Source organism: Podarcis vaucheri (assembly GCF_965113315.1).
Source record: "Podarcis vaucheri genome assembly, chromosome: 9".
In the NCBI taxonomy this organism is placed as follows: Eukaryota; Metazoa; Chordata; class Lepidosauria; order Squamata; family Lacertidae; genus Podarcis; species Podarcis vaucheri.
Window position 1 is genome coordinate 47,518,937 of NC_138767.1, and position 15,981 is coordinate 47,534,917.

At 50.3% G+C, this 15,981-nt stretch overlaps 1 protein-coding gene across 4 annotated transcripts in view; it reads left to right on the top strand.

Moving 5' to 3' along the window:
* The window catches only part of GALNTL6 (polypeptide N-acetylgalactosaminyltransferase like 6), a 475,517-nt gene that overhangs the window by 182,700 nt on the left and 276,836 nt on the right, over positions 1-15,981 (top strand). The gene's annotated exons all lie outside the window — the stretch shown is intronic.

Here is a 15,981-nt window from a genome sequence, read left to right on the forward strand (position 1 = left end):
CTAAAACTGTTCTTAACCTGAGGTACCACTTTAGCTAATGGGGTCTCCCGCTGCCACTAAGCGATTTCTGTTCTCATCCTGAAGCAAAGTTATTAACCCAAGGTACTATTTCTGAGTTAGCAGAGTCTGTAACTGGAAGCGTCTGTAACCCAAGGTACCATTGTATGTGCAAAAACATATTAACAGTACATAAATTCCTAAATGTAAACTTGATGAAAAAATCTTTGACTGCTTCTTGTTAATGAAGATTTCCATTTCTTGCTTAAATCAGGCTTTTGGGCTTATTAATATTGGACAGTTGAAATTGCTGTATTATCCAGGGAAATTTGAAATACTTCAGGGAATCCGCTGAGTAGTTAAACTAAAGTTTTCTGCCATTTGGGGGAGAAGCTATTTCAAGTGATCAAGGGAAAGCAAATAAGCATGACTGACAACCCTAGAGCTGACTTGTAGAATACTGGTCTATTTAACGTACAGCTAAAGCAATAAAAACAAAAGAAAAAAAGAAAATGAATTCAGCTGTGCTGTTTCCCCTTTGGTCTTACAGCATTTAATAAGTGTTTTGTTATTTCTCGTCATACTCTCAAAACATGTGCAAGATAATCTCTTTTGGAAGAAACAACAATTGTCAACTTAATTGACATGTGAGAGGATGGAATTCTGTGTTAATTCATTTCCTGTGCTGTAAAAGTTGTCTGAGTCTGTTAATTTCTCTTTACACAATATACAGCTTTGGAACAGAGATTCCTTTTTCATATCACAGCATTTCTTTTCTGATTATACAAACTGCATATGTGACTGCATTTGGAACACTGTGTACCGGGCCAGTTGCCTCGCCTCAAAAAAGATGTTTCATTTTTCACAGATATTTGCATTTGAAGCACACTTTACTGCAGTGTATGGACGTGGGTGGCACTGTGGGTTAAACCACAGAGCCTAGGGCTTGCCGATCAGAAGGTTGGCAGTTCGAATCCCTGCGACGGGGTGAGCTCCCGTTGCTCAGTCCCTGCTCCTGCCAACCTAGCAGTTGAAAAGCACATCAAAGTGCAAGTAGATAAATAGGTACCACTCTGGCAGGAAGGTAAACGGTGTTCCCGTGTGCTGCTCTGGTTCGCCAGAAGCAGCTTAGTCATGCTGGCCACATGACCCAGAAGCTGTACGCCGGCTCCCTCGGCCAATAAAGCGAGATGAGCGCCGCAACCCCAGAGTCGGTCACAACTGGACCTAATGATCTGTTGGAATTCTGCCTGGGTCAGAGGAATGTGCCACTGCGTAGGCACCGGCAGATATTCCTGTCGACCTCCCCGCGTCTCCACTCTGCTGATAAGCAGGCGAGGTCCCGGCGATTCATCTCAGATGTGTGAGAGGAACACACCGTTCTTCGTCTCTCCCCTTTGGTGTCCCCCAAGGAGGGGAAAGAAGCAGACAGAAAACTATTTACATCCTTTATTTCTGTCTCTCATATCAGTACAGAGAAACATGTCTGCACTCGACAACAGCAAGAAGAAACTCCACCCATGTACTTCCAGTACAGGTCATATGACACACACACTGAGCTAACATCCGGTGCTCAGTACAGAATGGACTGCCCCTTTGTTTCCATGGCAACAGTCACAAACATCCTGTTTGGCTTTCCAGCCACAAGCAGCTGACTGAGCTGCTGGAGCCTTTGCTTGCTGCAGCATTGGTGCTTTATGGTAACATACTACCCCTAAAGTATCAATGCGTGCTGCGAGCAAAGCGTCATCCAGAGAAGAAAACAAACAGTTGTTATACTTATAACATTCCCCTGTTGTTTCAGTTCCACCCTTGGAACTACCCGCCACTGGTTTTACCAATGTACCTCTCTGGTTGTGTGACTTCACATTTCCTTGGTTAACAACTCTCTGTTGTGCCTTTGTCTCTGACTCAGACACAGCTTCAATCTGTCCTTGGTCGTTTACAACAGCAACATATGCAAGGTTAGCAAACTCCTTTGAATACCTCTTGGGTGGTACACCCTTCGTTGCTCTCTCAGACCTACGTAAGAGCTGCTGCTCTTCTCTGCTTTCTGGTTCAGCCTCTGAACTCTCTGGAGAACCAGTAGTAAGCTTAATCAGTGGTTCATCCTCCTTTTCTGAGGGTCTAGTCATTATTTGAGATTTCCTCTCAATGACTGTGACAACTGAGCTGTCTGAGCTATCAGTGTCATCATCATCAGTACCACTGAACTCAATGAGATCAAACTCATCATCATCATCATCAGAATCATCTGTGGAAAAAGTGTTAACTATTACTCTCTCTCGTTCAGGAGCACTTTCTAGAAATTTTGTGAGAATCACCTGACCAGATTCAGACAAAATTACTCTGTAGAGACCTTTTTCATAACCCACAAAGATGCCTCTGGCATTCTTTACCCCACTTGGAGCTTCTGTTCTCACATGAGATCCGAAAACCTTAAAATAGGCAACAGAAGGTTTTCTATGAAACAGCTTCTCAAAAGGAGAACATCCCAACTCTGTTGAGACTTTTCTCAACCACACATGAAGATAGGATGCTAGCGATTCGGCCCAATAATCATGTGGTAAATGTGAACTCAGCAATTGCGCATGCATCCCCTTTTGCAATTCTTTGTTCACCCTAACACAGACACATTTCTTCCATGCTTCTTCGGAAGTAGCAAGTTTGTGTCTTATCCCTTTCTCATCCAGGAACCTCTGGAAATCCTGTAAAAGAAAAACTGGCTTGTCATCTGTGAAAAGACAATCAATGTTAGCATCATGCATACTTTTAACCTTGTCACAAAACTCCTGAAACTTTTCTAAAGTTTCTTGCGGTTTCTTGATCATATAAACCCAAGAATAATTAGTGTAACAATCAACACACACAAGGTAATTGTCAGGGGTTCAGAAGCAGAGACGCAGAGAAGGGTGGAAACAGAGAGCGAGGGGGAGGAAGCCGAAGGGAGAATGAGTGATGATGACGACCCGAGATCTCCAAGCCTAAGCAGTGAGTCAGAGGACTCCCAAAAGGGAGCCCCAGTGAGCAGAGCAAGGGGGGGATCCGGGGGGACACCCCAGGAGGAAGGGAACAGAGGAGATTCAGAGAGCAGCAGCTGGAAGTCGGGACCCACGCTCAAGACTGAGAGCAGCAGGGAGGAAGGCAGCCAGGCATCGGGTTCCGGAGGCCGTCAGCAGGAGGGAGGGCACGAGTCAGGGGTGGTCACGCCCTCCTCAGAGAGCGAGGCAACGGTCAAGAGGAAAGTAGAGAGTTGGGCGCGCGCGCCAAGTTCAAATGCAGCGGAAGCTGGAGCAGTAAGCAGCCCGGAGAGTGAGCCAGGTCCCAAAGCCCGCCGAAAGGAAGCGGAAGGATCAGGGGGGTCAGCGTCAGAGGAGAGTAGAAGGGAGGAGTCCAAGGGGGGCAGAAGGACCCAGAGACGTAGGGAGAGGCGAAGGAGGTGGAGCAAGGCTAGGGTATTAAGCTGGTGTGCAAGAGGCGGGGACTCAGATGGGTCTTCGCCGACCTAGGGCAGAAGGTGTAGAGCTGCACGCTGCAGTTCGGAAATGAAACCTGTAACTCAATAAAGACTCTTTTAAAGTGGACGCTGTGTGGCGTGGTCCTATGTGAGCTGGGACCTGGTAGCAGCTCTGACAGTAAGACCCATCTCCTCAAAGCTTCAGAAACCTGAAACCTCGCAGCGGGAGCAGAAGCCGCTAGGGGAGGAAGAGGGGTGTCTGTAAGCAAGCTCACAAAGGTTAGCAAGATGACGGAAGAACAGAGGATCTCCGCGCTGCAAGAGGCAGTGACCCAGTTGTCCTCAGAGGTATTGGCTTCCAAGAAACGGGAGGAGGAGACTACAGCCGCCTACAGAGACCTACACGCCAGGTTTGAAATGCTTGTTAAGCAAGGGCAACCGGGACCCAGACCGGAGGGCGTGGGATTGGCACGGAGAGCAGGAGGGCTTGTGGCTCACTTCGATGGGACTTTGCAACAGTACCCTAATTTTAGAGCAGACGTAATGTGCGCACTGCAACTGCTGGCAAAAGACTTTAGAGATGAGGAAGAGAAGGTGGGGTTCATATTGTCCCATTTGCATGGGGATGCCAAAGCCTGGCTGCGCAATTTGTGGAGGGATAAAGATCCGGCGCTTCAGAATGCAGATGCCTTTATCAAAGCGATGGATGCGTGTTTTTTGTCTACTATTGATGTGGATCTTGCCAGACGGGAGATTCATGGACTAAAACAAGGGAGGGCGAGCGTCCGGCAGTATCACGCCCGATTTTTTGCGCTGGTCAGTGCTTTAGAATGGGATCGGGATTCGCCCCCTGTCAGAGACCTCTTCTGGGAGGGTCTAAGTTCTGCGGTTAAGGATGAAATTGCAAGGGGGGAGAGGCCCCGAAGCACGCAGGAGGTGGTCCAAAGGGCGCTGACTGTGGGGGTGAGGCTGGAAGAACGTCCATGGTGCAGAGATGAAGGACGTGGAGGGCGCGAAGCAGCGAGAAGTTTCTCTTTCGTTCCGAGGGAAGCAGCGCGTGCGCAATCCACACCTCCGCCAGGAGGGGGAGGGGAACCGATGGAGGTTGGAGGTGCAAGGGCTCAGTCAGCAGCCAGAGCCCTAGCACCGGCAGCAGTGAAAGCGAAGCCTCCTAGAGGGAACAGGAAGTGTTACATCTGCGAGGATCCAGGCCATTTGGCGAAGGAGTGTCCCCGGAGGCTCCACAAGCACACTGCAGCCTCAGCAATGGTGACTGCAGCAACGCAGCAAGGGGAACCACAGCAGGGAAACGACGATGTCTGGCTGGAGACGGAGGCACTGGGGCCCAGCCAGACGCATCTGTGAAGCAGCCCCCAGCGATATTGCAACCCACGGATCCCCTCCCACCCAAACCAGTGGTGCAGCTCACAGCGTCTCTCCAGCTACCCAACGGCGTCACTATCGAAGTGCCGCTTTCTGTGGATTCTGGAAGCAACGCAGACTTTATAGCGCAGAGCTTTGTGGAGCAGCACGCTATACAGCTATTGCCTGCCACTCTGCCCCTGCAAGTCGTCACAGTGGATGGCAGAGAGTTGCTAGGGGGGCAGGTGGTGAAGCAGACGCCACCAATGGTGATGCGCCTTGGCAACCACAGGGAAGTCATCAGTTTTAATGTCACCCAACTGTCGGACACGCCCATTGTGTTGGGCATGAGTTGGCTGGACAGGCACAGTCCGACACTGGCTTGGTACCAGAGACGACTGATCTTCGGCTCCTCTTATTGCGCAGAACACTGCATCCTGCCCCGACGGGAGGGAGAGGAGGAGGAATCACAACTGCAGTTGGGAACGTTGCAAGCGGTCCCCCACAAATACGCGAACTTTTTGGAGGTCTTCTGCGAGAAGGAGGCGGACAAGCTACCCCCTCACCGGCCATATGACTGCAAGATTGACCTCCTACCGGGGGCGACGCTGCCGAAGGGGCGGCTATACTCCATGTCTGAAGATGAAATGCAGGAACTCAAACAGTTCATCAAGCATAACCTGGAGCGTGGCTTCATCAGAGAGTCCAAGGCAGTGGGGGGCAGTCCCGTTTTCTTCGTGAAAAAGAAAGACACGCCCCAAAAAAGACTCGTTGTGGACTACCGCCTTTTGAACCAGATGACCAAACCGTCTGATTACCCCATGCCCAGGATTGACGACCTCCTCGCGACGGTGCGCAAGGGACGCGTGTTCACCAAGTTGGACCTACGAGGGGCGTACAATCTCATCCGCATGCGGGAGGGCGATGAGTGGAAGACGGCCATGTTCACACCGCTGGGCACCTACGAGTACAGGGTTATGCCCTTTGGATTACAAAATGGCTCTCACTGTTTTCAAGCTTTTATGCATCACGTGTTGGAGGGACTCCTCTACAAGACATGCGTCTGCTTCCTGGATGACATCCTGATTTTCTCGGACTCGCAGCAAGCTCACGACCGAGACGTGAGGGAGGTGCTCAGCAGGTTGCAACAACATAGACTGTACGCCAAGCTGGAGAAGTGCCAGTTCGACACGAAGGAGGTGGATTTCCTGGGATACAAGTTGTCGGACAAGGGGATAGCCATGGACAGCACCAAGGTTCGTGCGGTTTTGGATTGGAAGAGCCCGCGCAACCGGAAGGAGGTCCAGCGGTTTGTCGGCTTCGCCAACTTCTATCGCAAGTTTATCAAGGGGTTCGCGATGCAGACGGCAGCAATTACGGACACGCTCAGCTCCAAAAAAAAGAAATTCATCTGGACGGAGCAGGCGGAGCAGTCCTTTCAAGCGCTCAAGCGTCTCTTCGCATCGGAGAAGCAACTGCTGCATATCGACCCCAGTAAACCGTTGAGGGTAGAGACAGACGCGTCAGACAGAGCCGTGGGAGCTGTTCTGCTGCAGCGAGACCCGCAGGGGGTGTGGCGGCCGGGAGCGTTCTACTCCAGAAAGCTCAGCAAGTCGGAGCAGAACTACACCATCTGGGACAGGGAGTTGCTAGCCATTCATGCAGCTTTCAAGGCGTGGAGGCACTTCCTAATCGGCGCCAAGCACACGGTGCAGGTCTGCACGGACCACAAGAATCTGGAGCACTGGCGCACGGCTCAGTTCCTGAACCAGAGGCAGATACGTTGGGCGGAGTTCTTTGCTGACTTCAATTTCCGAATAGAGTACGTCCCAGGCGACACCAACATCATGGCGGATGCACTGTCCCGAAAACCGCAATACCTAGAAGAGGTGACGCCAGCGGCGGCCATGCACATCTTCGCACCGACGGCGTGGGCGTGTGCCTCAGCTACAGTAGACCTGGATGCGGTGCGACGTGCATTGCGGGACGACTCATTCGCACAAGACAAGATGGCGGAACTGCTCAGAGGCACGGCTACCACGGACGAGTTCCAGGTGCGGGACGGCTTGCTCCTACGCAAAGGGGCTGTCTATGTACCAGGAGACGACCTTCGCGCCAAGGTACTGCAACAGTTGCACGACGCACCCACGGCCGGTCACTTTGGCACAGAGAAAACGATGGAATTAGTCGCGAGAGACTTCTGGTGGCCCAGGCTGAGAGGGGAGGTCGCGGACTACGTCGCGAGGTGCGACACCTGCCAGAGGGCCAAGCCGGTACACAGACCACCGGCGGGACTGTTAGAACCGCTGCAAACGCCGTTTGAACCGTGGGAGAGGGTGGCCCTGGACTTTGTGACGGATTTACCCAGCTCGAGAGGCAAGACAGCTGTGCTAGTGGTGGTGGACTTGTTCACCAAGATGGCACATTTCATTCCGTGTGCGAAGGTGGCCACGGCGGAACAAACCGCCAAACTGTTCATAGATCACGTGTTCAAAGTGCATGGCCTGCCACGGTCTATCCTGTCCGACCGCGGACGCCAGTTCGTCTCGTCTTTCTGGCAGAAGCTGATGGGTTTTCTAAATGTCAAGGTCAATCTGGCATCAGCAAGACACCCGCAGACCAACGGGCAAGCAGAGAGGGTCAATGCCATCATGCAGCAGTACCTGAGATGCTATGCCAATCAACAGCCTGCGACGTGGGTGGATTACCTGCCGCTAGCCGAGTTCGCTTACAACAACACGAAGCACGTGTCCACAGGAGTGACGCCGTTCTTTGCCAACAATGGGAGGCATCCCAGAACCTTCCCGGGACTGGAGAGAGTGGGGGAAGGAGAACCACAGACGGCGGACGCGTTCGCGTCAGAGCTGCAGGCGGTCCACGATCAACTCAGACGGCAGCTGGAGCTAGCTAAGCACGCCTACAAGGTGCAAGCTGACAAGCACAGGCGGGTTGGCGAAGTGATCCAAGTGGGAGACTGGGTCTGGTTGGCAGCCCACGCAGTGCCGACCAGGTCACTTGCCAAGAAGAAGTTGGGGCACAAGCAGATCGGTCCGTACCAAGTCGAAGCGCAGATCAACCCGGTAGCCTTCCGACTGGCGCTGCCGGAGGGTTCCAGAATGCATCCGGTGTTCCACAGGTCGGTGCTCACTCCCTACAAGGCACCTCACAGGTTCCAGGAGCCAGGGACGGCGCCAAGTCCGCTCCGGGAACGGACGGAGATGCGGGGGGTGAAGCACCAGGACCACATCAACGAGGTCACGGAGATTTTGGACTCCAGATGGGGGGAGGAGGGAGTCGAATACCTCTTAGCCAGAGAGGGCACCCGGGCCAGCGCCAATAGCTGGGTACCAGACTACGCTTTGGAGGAACCCCTGCTCAAGGACGAGTTTCATGCCCTCTTCCCACACAAACCCATGCCAGCGAGCTTCTTCGACGACTGGTTGTTCACACCCACACTTTCTTCCAGCACGTTCCATGGATTCGACTCAGAAGGGGAACCCGCACGGAGCACCCGTTCCCCAGAAGGTTCACCGGCAGGTTCGGCATCAGGCAACTCGTATTGGTGGGACGATCGACCAGAGGAGCAATGGCGCAGGAAGTGGCTGGAGATGCCAGGTCGAGCGACCGACGCAGAGACTGACATGGACGTGTTCGGGGAGGACCTCGGGTTCGAGCACGGCGGTACAGAGATGGAAGAGCAACAAGTCAACGTCGACGACCGCGAGGGGGAAGACTCGGAGGTTTTCAGTTGGCGGCCACCCACGGGGAGCGACCTGTATCCAGCATTCCCTCCCATGATGATGGAGCACCCAGCACCCACACCTGACAGCGGGGAGGGGGGAAGGGGGGGCTTCGAGGGGGGGATGGATGTCAGGGGTTCAGAAGCAGAGACGCAGAGAAGGGTGGAAACAGAGAGCGAGGGGGAGGAAGCCGAAGGGAGAATGAGTGATGATGACGACCCGAGATCTCCAAGCCTAAGCAGTGAGTCAGAGGACTCCCAAAAGGGAGCCCCAGTGAGCAGAGCAAGGGGGGGATCCGGGGGGACACCCCAGGAGGAAGGGAACAGAGGAGATTCAGAGAGCAGCAGCTGGAAGTCGGGACCCACGCTCAAGACTGAGAGCAGCAGGGAGGAAGGCAGCCAGGCATCGGGTTCCGGAGGCCGTCAGCAGGAGGGAGGGCACGAGTCAGGGGTGGTCACGCCCTCCTCAGAGAGCGAGGCAACGGTCAAGAGGAAAGTAGAGAGTTGGGCGCGCGCGCCAAGTTCAAATGCAGCGGAAGCTGGAGCAGTAAGCAGCCCGGAGAGTGAGCCAGGTCCCAAAGCCCGCCGAAAGGAAGCGGAAGGATCAGGGGGGTCAGCGTCAGAGGAGAGTAGAAGGGAGGAGTCCCAGGGGGGCAGAAGGACCCAGAGACGTAGGGAGAGGCGAAGGAGGTGGAGCAAGGCTAGGGTATTAAGCTGGTGTGCAAGAGGCGGGGACTCAGATGGGTCTTCGCCGACCTAGGGCAGAAGGTGTAGAGCTGCACGCTGCAGTTCGGAAATGAAACCTGTAACTCAATAAAGACTCTTTTAAAGTGGACGCTGTGTGGCGTGGTCCTATGTGAGCTGGGACCTGGTAGCAGCTCTGACAGTAATATTTTGCACCGCCTCTAGATGGTTCTAGTGGACCAATCACATCAGCATACACCCGCTGAAAAGCTCTGTGGACCTTCTTGGCCACCTTCTTGGTGTTCACACTGGTCACACCTGCAAGAGAAATTTCGTTAGAATCAGAAGTATTACATTTCATGTAATCACTTTGATCAAAAGTCAACAAATATAGTCCATCTTTCTCTTTGGCAGTAAGAAACAGTTCTCCATCTTTGTAGATCTTGCATCTTTTAGCATCATAGTACAGTTTTAGTCCCTTCTTTGCAATCTGCGAAGCACTCAGCAGACTAAATTTCAGTTCTGGAACCAGGTAAACATCGCTTATAGTCAAGTTCAGACTCTCAAGATACACAGTTCCAATTCCGGTCGCTTCCAGTTCTTGACCGTTGGCTTGTTTCACTGTGAAGCTTTGCTTCTTCAACATCGAAAACAGTTCTCTGTGTGGGCAGAGATGCTTCGTGGCGCCCGTATCGATTATGAATGCGTTCCCAACATCTGGCGTGGTTCCTTTCGCCATCATAGCCTTTGCAGGTTTCATCTGGCACTTGGTATGGCTTTTGCTTGACGCCTCAGGCTTCGTAGAGCTGTTCTTGGCTCCTTTTGACTGTCGCGGCTTCTTACAGTTACGCTGTAGATGCCCAGTCTGTCCACAATTATAGCATCGGACGGCACTCAATGCTATGGCATGCTCTCCAGTAGATTCAGCAGTGGGAAGATTTGAACTCTGTTCTTGCCTCCCTCTGTCTTTCACTTCCAGTGCAGCAAGTCTGTCGTGTTCGTTCAGGACGACGGCACACACTCTTTCCGCGGTTAGCTGCTGAGCAGGTAGCGAACCAAGCTGACTGGCAACAACCTTGTAGGTGCGGTTAAGGCTGTTTATCATCATGAAGCAAAACACTTCCTCCTGTAGACGGAAATTGCGTTCCACCATCTGTTGACACAGAAACTTCATCTCTGTCAGGTGCGCTTGAACATCTCCATCAGGCGCTAATCTCAGATTGGTCAACTTCTCAAAATACAGCAACGCTGAAGAACCAGCATCTCTCTGATGCGTTGTACGCAGCGTGTTCCAAACCTCTTGCGCAAATTCCAAATGCTGTATATGCACAAGCTGCTCATCTGAGACACACAGAATTATAGCAGTCCTAGCCTTCACATTCTGTGACTCCCAAGCATGTGTTGGTGCTGCTGGGATGGGATTCTCAATCACCCCAAACAGTCTCTGATTCTGCAGCAGGGCCTTCATCTTTACAGACCAAGATGAATAATTGTCATTGGTCAGGAGGGGTGGAGAAGGCAAACCTCCCCCCTTCTTGGCATCCATTTTGAGTCCTTGCATTGACTCTGAAACACAAGCCTCTAAAATCCAATAGCTGGCTTGTTGACACTCTTGACACCTGGCAACTCTGACACTGGCTGCGTTGGAAAGTCACTTCCAGCAGTTCGTGAGGACCTAGTCATAACAAACTTTGTTTTCGCCTCTCTGAAGCATAGTCTGACTGTCCAGCCCTCTCGAGTAACTTTCCATTCTCCTCTCTGAGGCACAGCCTTCACTGAAGGACGTTGCCTAGCAACAGCGCATTCCTTTCCTCGGACAGGAAACCACAAAAATGCCTGGTATGCAGGCCTCTTCTTAGTTGGAGCTGCTTTCCCACACACGCTCTCCGTGAAGCAGAGAATGAACCATTCTGCATTCACGCTTTTAAGCCCTTAGAAGTCTCATACCTTGAGCATCGGCTTGGCTGTCAGCTTCTTCTGGTCAGCTTCTGGCTGCAGAGAATCAGCCTCTCCAATCAGGCCTCCATGGAAGCAGAGGAGGACAATTCACCAGCCTCTCATCCAGATGTCCGATGGACAGCAACCATCCGAAGGCTGCCACTGTTGGAATTCTGCCTGGGTCAGAGGAATGTGCCACTGCGTAGGCACCGGCAGATATTCCTGTCGACCTCCCCGCGTCTCCACTCTGCTGATAAGCAGGCGAGGTCCCGGCGATTCATCTCAGATGTGTGAGAGGAACACACCGTTCTTCGTCTCTCCCCTTTGGTGTCCCCCAAGGAGGGGAAAGAAGCAGACAGAAAACTATTTACATCCTTTATTTCTGTCTCTCATATCAGTACAGAGAAACATGTCTGCACTCGACAACAGCAAGAAGAAACTCCACCCATGTACTTCCAGTACAGGTCATATGACACACACACTGAGCTAACATCCGGTGCTCAGTACAGAATGGACTGCCCCTTTGTTTCCATGGCAACAGTCACAAACATCCTGTCTGGCTTTCCAGCCACAAGCAGCTGACTGAGCTGCTGGAGCCTTTGCTTGCTGCAGCATTGGTGCTTTATGGTAACATCAGGGGTCCCTTTACCTTTACCTTATTGCAGTGTATGCATTTTTGTACACACTATTCGGCTACAGAACTGAATGGCAAAATTCAGAGAAGTGCTAATGTTGAAAGATGGCTATGTTTCAGTTTGTGTATTGTTTTGGGGAGTGTGGATTTTGTCGGTTCCTCAACTGAATCATACTTATTTACCATGCTTACCTGTGGCCCTCCACAACTGTCTTCATCCCTGACCATTGACCATGCTGGCTGGGGCCAATGGGAATTGTAGTCTAACACAGTGTTTCCCAACCTTTTTTGGGCAAAGGCACACTTGTTTCATGAAAAAAATCTCGAGGCACACCACCATGCCAGATGGGGAAAGGTCACTTTTTACTTATGTAAAAAAAAATAAAAAATAGTAACAGCATAGAAGGTAATGGTTAGGCTAGCATCCCTTTTCCAAATATGCTAGGTTTTTATTTGCAGGGACTGTTCTACATGGGAAAGCATTCAGCACTGTCATTCTCCCATCTGCCTTCTGAATTGGTACTATTCTGGGTCAACTTACTCTGCTGCATGTGTAGATGAGGCCTTATTAACATTTAAGCTGAGAAAAGTATGACGTTTCAGTAGACAGTCTGCAAAATGGCACCAAGTGTGGGGGAGGGGGCAGAACAGGTTTCAGATACAGGATATTAAGCATACACGTACCTCAGATTGAACTGGTTGCTTGCTTTGCAAGTTTTCATTTCCCAAATGACTGCCTTGGCAAGCGCAATACCTGCCAGGCTCAACGCCGGTCTCGCGCTGCCGCTTCCCGCGCTCTCAAGGCCCCGGGAGGAGGAAGGCGTGAAGGGAATCTCGAAGGCGCGAAAACCTCGCACATGCGCAGGCCTTCCGCCTGCGACAGCCCAGTAGGCCGGCCTAGCCTAGCCATGCGGCAAGAGCGGCAAGAGCAGTCAAGAGCTAGCGTGCGGCAGAGCGGCGATGGGATGTGGGAGGGAGCTCGCTCCTCGCCGCCGCCGCCCCGCCTCTCGCCGCCCGACTCGCCCGCCTCCCTCCCACGGCACACCAGGCAACATCTCACGGCACACTAGTGTGCCGTGGAACACCGGTTGGGAAACACTGGTCTAACAACATCTGGAAAGCCACAGGATTAATAATCCCTGCTTTAAAGTTTAAGATATGGGTATCTGTACATGGTCACAATTGGTTGAGGTTGGTAAAATGAGTACCTAAGCCTCAGAGTATAAGTACAATTGTACAGTTAAGCAAATTTAGAATTAATATCCCTACAGCGCCCCCCACCCCTATTTAGATTGCAATGTATATTACTTTACTCACTGCTGTGTCTGGGGCCCCCCTACTCTTTTGGCTGAAGAGGGTCCTTGACTTCTGCCCCAAAGTGCTGCCTTGACAAACTATGCAAGTATGACTACATACACTCAAAAATGTATTGTCAAAGTTTGTCAGAAATGCATTACAAAGTTAATGAGGTCGGAGCTACCTGCTGGTCTGTTGGTAAACTATAAGAGATGGGCGTTTGCCACAAACACACAAAAACACAATTATGGTGGTGGCAGGGCAGAGTGCAGAATGCTATACTGAGCACAGAGACCATCTTTCTGGGGGAATTTAGAAAACAACATTTCTAGTCCTTAGAGTAGGTATTTGGATTCATTCCAAGAATGGTCATGCTACCTTCTCAGGCTAAAGCCTCATGGACCTATCTGGTGATGGGGGTTTGGAGGAGTAGGGATATCAAGGGCCATTCCTCTGAAAAATTACACCTGAAGTCTTTTCCCCTGAAGATGGAGGATTGGGGCCCTGGCTCACGAGACTGAGCTTCTGTGGCTGCCAATTCAACAGGGGGATTCTGTAGGTTCAGGGCTTCTTCTGCCTCATGGCAGCCATATTTCCAGGTTAGAAACACAGGTCACAGCAGTCTCTCCAAATCTCAACAAATTACAGAAAGTGGGGGGAGGGGAGGAATAAAGGAAAATATGAAAACGTGAATAAAAGTTGAGAACAAATTAGTAGGCAATGCAATATACATTGATTTGACCTTTTAATGCTGGAATTGTTTTAAGATCAGTTTGAGTACTGATGCTTTCGAGAGATTTCTTACTAACAGTCCATAGCGGGACAGTAGTATAGGAATTATAAAATTTGGCAATTTTTATCTCAAACGCACCAGGGAGAAGGATGGGGCCATTCACCTTGTCAATTTCAAGAATATGTTGTTTAGTATTTGAAATAAATATAGTGGTTCCTCAGGTTACAGGCGCTTCAGGTTACAGACGCTTCAGGTTACAGACTCCGCTAACCCAGAAATAGTACCTCAGGTTAAGAACTTTGCTTCAAGATGAGAACAGAAATCGTGTGGCGGCGGCAGCGGGAGGCCACATTAGCGAAAGTGGTACCTCAGGTTAAGAACAGTTTCAGTTTAAGAACGGACCTCCAGAACGAATTAATTTCTTAACCCAAGGTACCACTGCACTCAAAATAAAATAAACAAAATAAATAAAATAAACAAAATAAAAAATAAACAAAATAAAATAAATAAAATAAATAAAATGGCTGGATTTCTTTGCACCAGTCTTATTTGTTTCGATTTAAATAATTTAATACACTTCAACAGTATTTCAGTCAATTGTGGGAAGTGTGCAGATGTTTTTACAGGCTGGAATGCAATCTTCTCCTGCCCTAGTTCAGTCATAACTGCTTGATGCAGGAGCTTCCACACTTACACAATCAGGCTTGGCGCCATGTTTGAGACGGCCCTCAACAAGGTGCCGTGTGGTGTGCCCCCCCATACTGTCCTAGGTGGGTGCCCCAAAGCTTATCAGAGGGCACAGTAAAGAATTGGGGATGGGTGGCAATGTGGAAAGCAGTGTCACTGTATCTGCCCAGTACTCCCTCACCCCAGCACTGTGAAGAGAAACACCTGGTGAGGCAGCTGCGAACACGCCCATTTTCATTATCTCCAGTGTCTCACTCTCAGCATAGGTCACAATCACACCATACTTTCAAAGCACAATGATGCCGTTTTGAACAGTCATGGTTCACACACACAATTCTGAGTGGTGTAAGAATTGTGGCTCTGTGAGGGGTCTACACCTCAACTACCCCAATTAAATCAGGACATCCTGTTTTGGGCTGCCGTGCTCTCAGCATGGCACCTAAAAATGCGCATTTTGGGGGGAAATGTGAGACCACGCATGTCATGTGACTTGTGCATGAGCGCAGTTGGGGGAAAACACATCCTGGTTTTTAATCTCAACATGTTGGAGGGTATGGACTGGAGGGCCTGAGCATCCTTAACAGAATTCTGCTTAAAGCCATGACTGCTTAAAGTGGTATAATAGTGCATTAAATGTATGGCGTGAATGTGGCCATATTGTAGGTAGGGCCCCAAGGCACTGGAGATAATGAAGATGGTAAAAGCTGCAGTCACCTTACTCAGCACTTCCCTTTAAAACATGGGACACAAAAATGGGGGGGGGGTTGTTTGATTTTTTAAAAGGGAAGCCAGTCACAGTCATGGTAGACCCTGGCATTTGCTCTGCTTTTCTGGGTGCTGATTCCAGGCCTCCACATATACTGAACCCACAAATGATACTTACTGATACTTACCTGCCTGAAATGAGTTTCTTGTTTAGTTCCCTGGAAATATGTATCTGTTTGTCATCTTTTACTTTCCTCCAAGGGCCTTAGAGTAGAGTACATTGGACTCTCTTATTTATTTGTACAATATTCCTGTGAGGTACCTCAGGCTAAGACTTAGTGATTTGCCAGAGACCAGTGCTTAAACTACAAAGGACCATAGGTCATTCTCCCTACTTTTTGTGATGGGTCCCTTAGCCACACTTTTTAGAAGACCACACTGTAGGTGGGGGGGGGGGATGATTTGACTAAAATTGGGGAAATCCTTCAGTGGGGCCTCCTTTCTCATATCATTTGAACACCTTGTCATCAAAGCATCACAACACTATAGCCATTTGATTTGAATCTTGATTTCTCCAACACACAACACAGTCTAGCCACTGTCCTAAACTAGCTTTTAAAGTGTAAATTCACCTGCCCTCTCTGTTTTGGTTTAGTTTAAAAAAGTGAAACATCACAGAAAAAGACAACATAAAAAAATCATTATATGGAATACGAAAAATGGCAACAATTTAAACACAGGTAACAGCA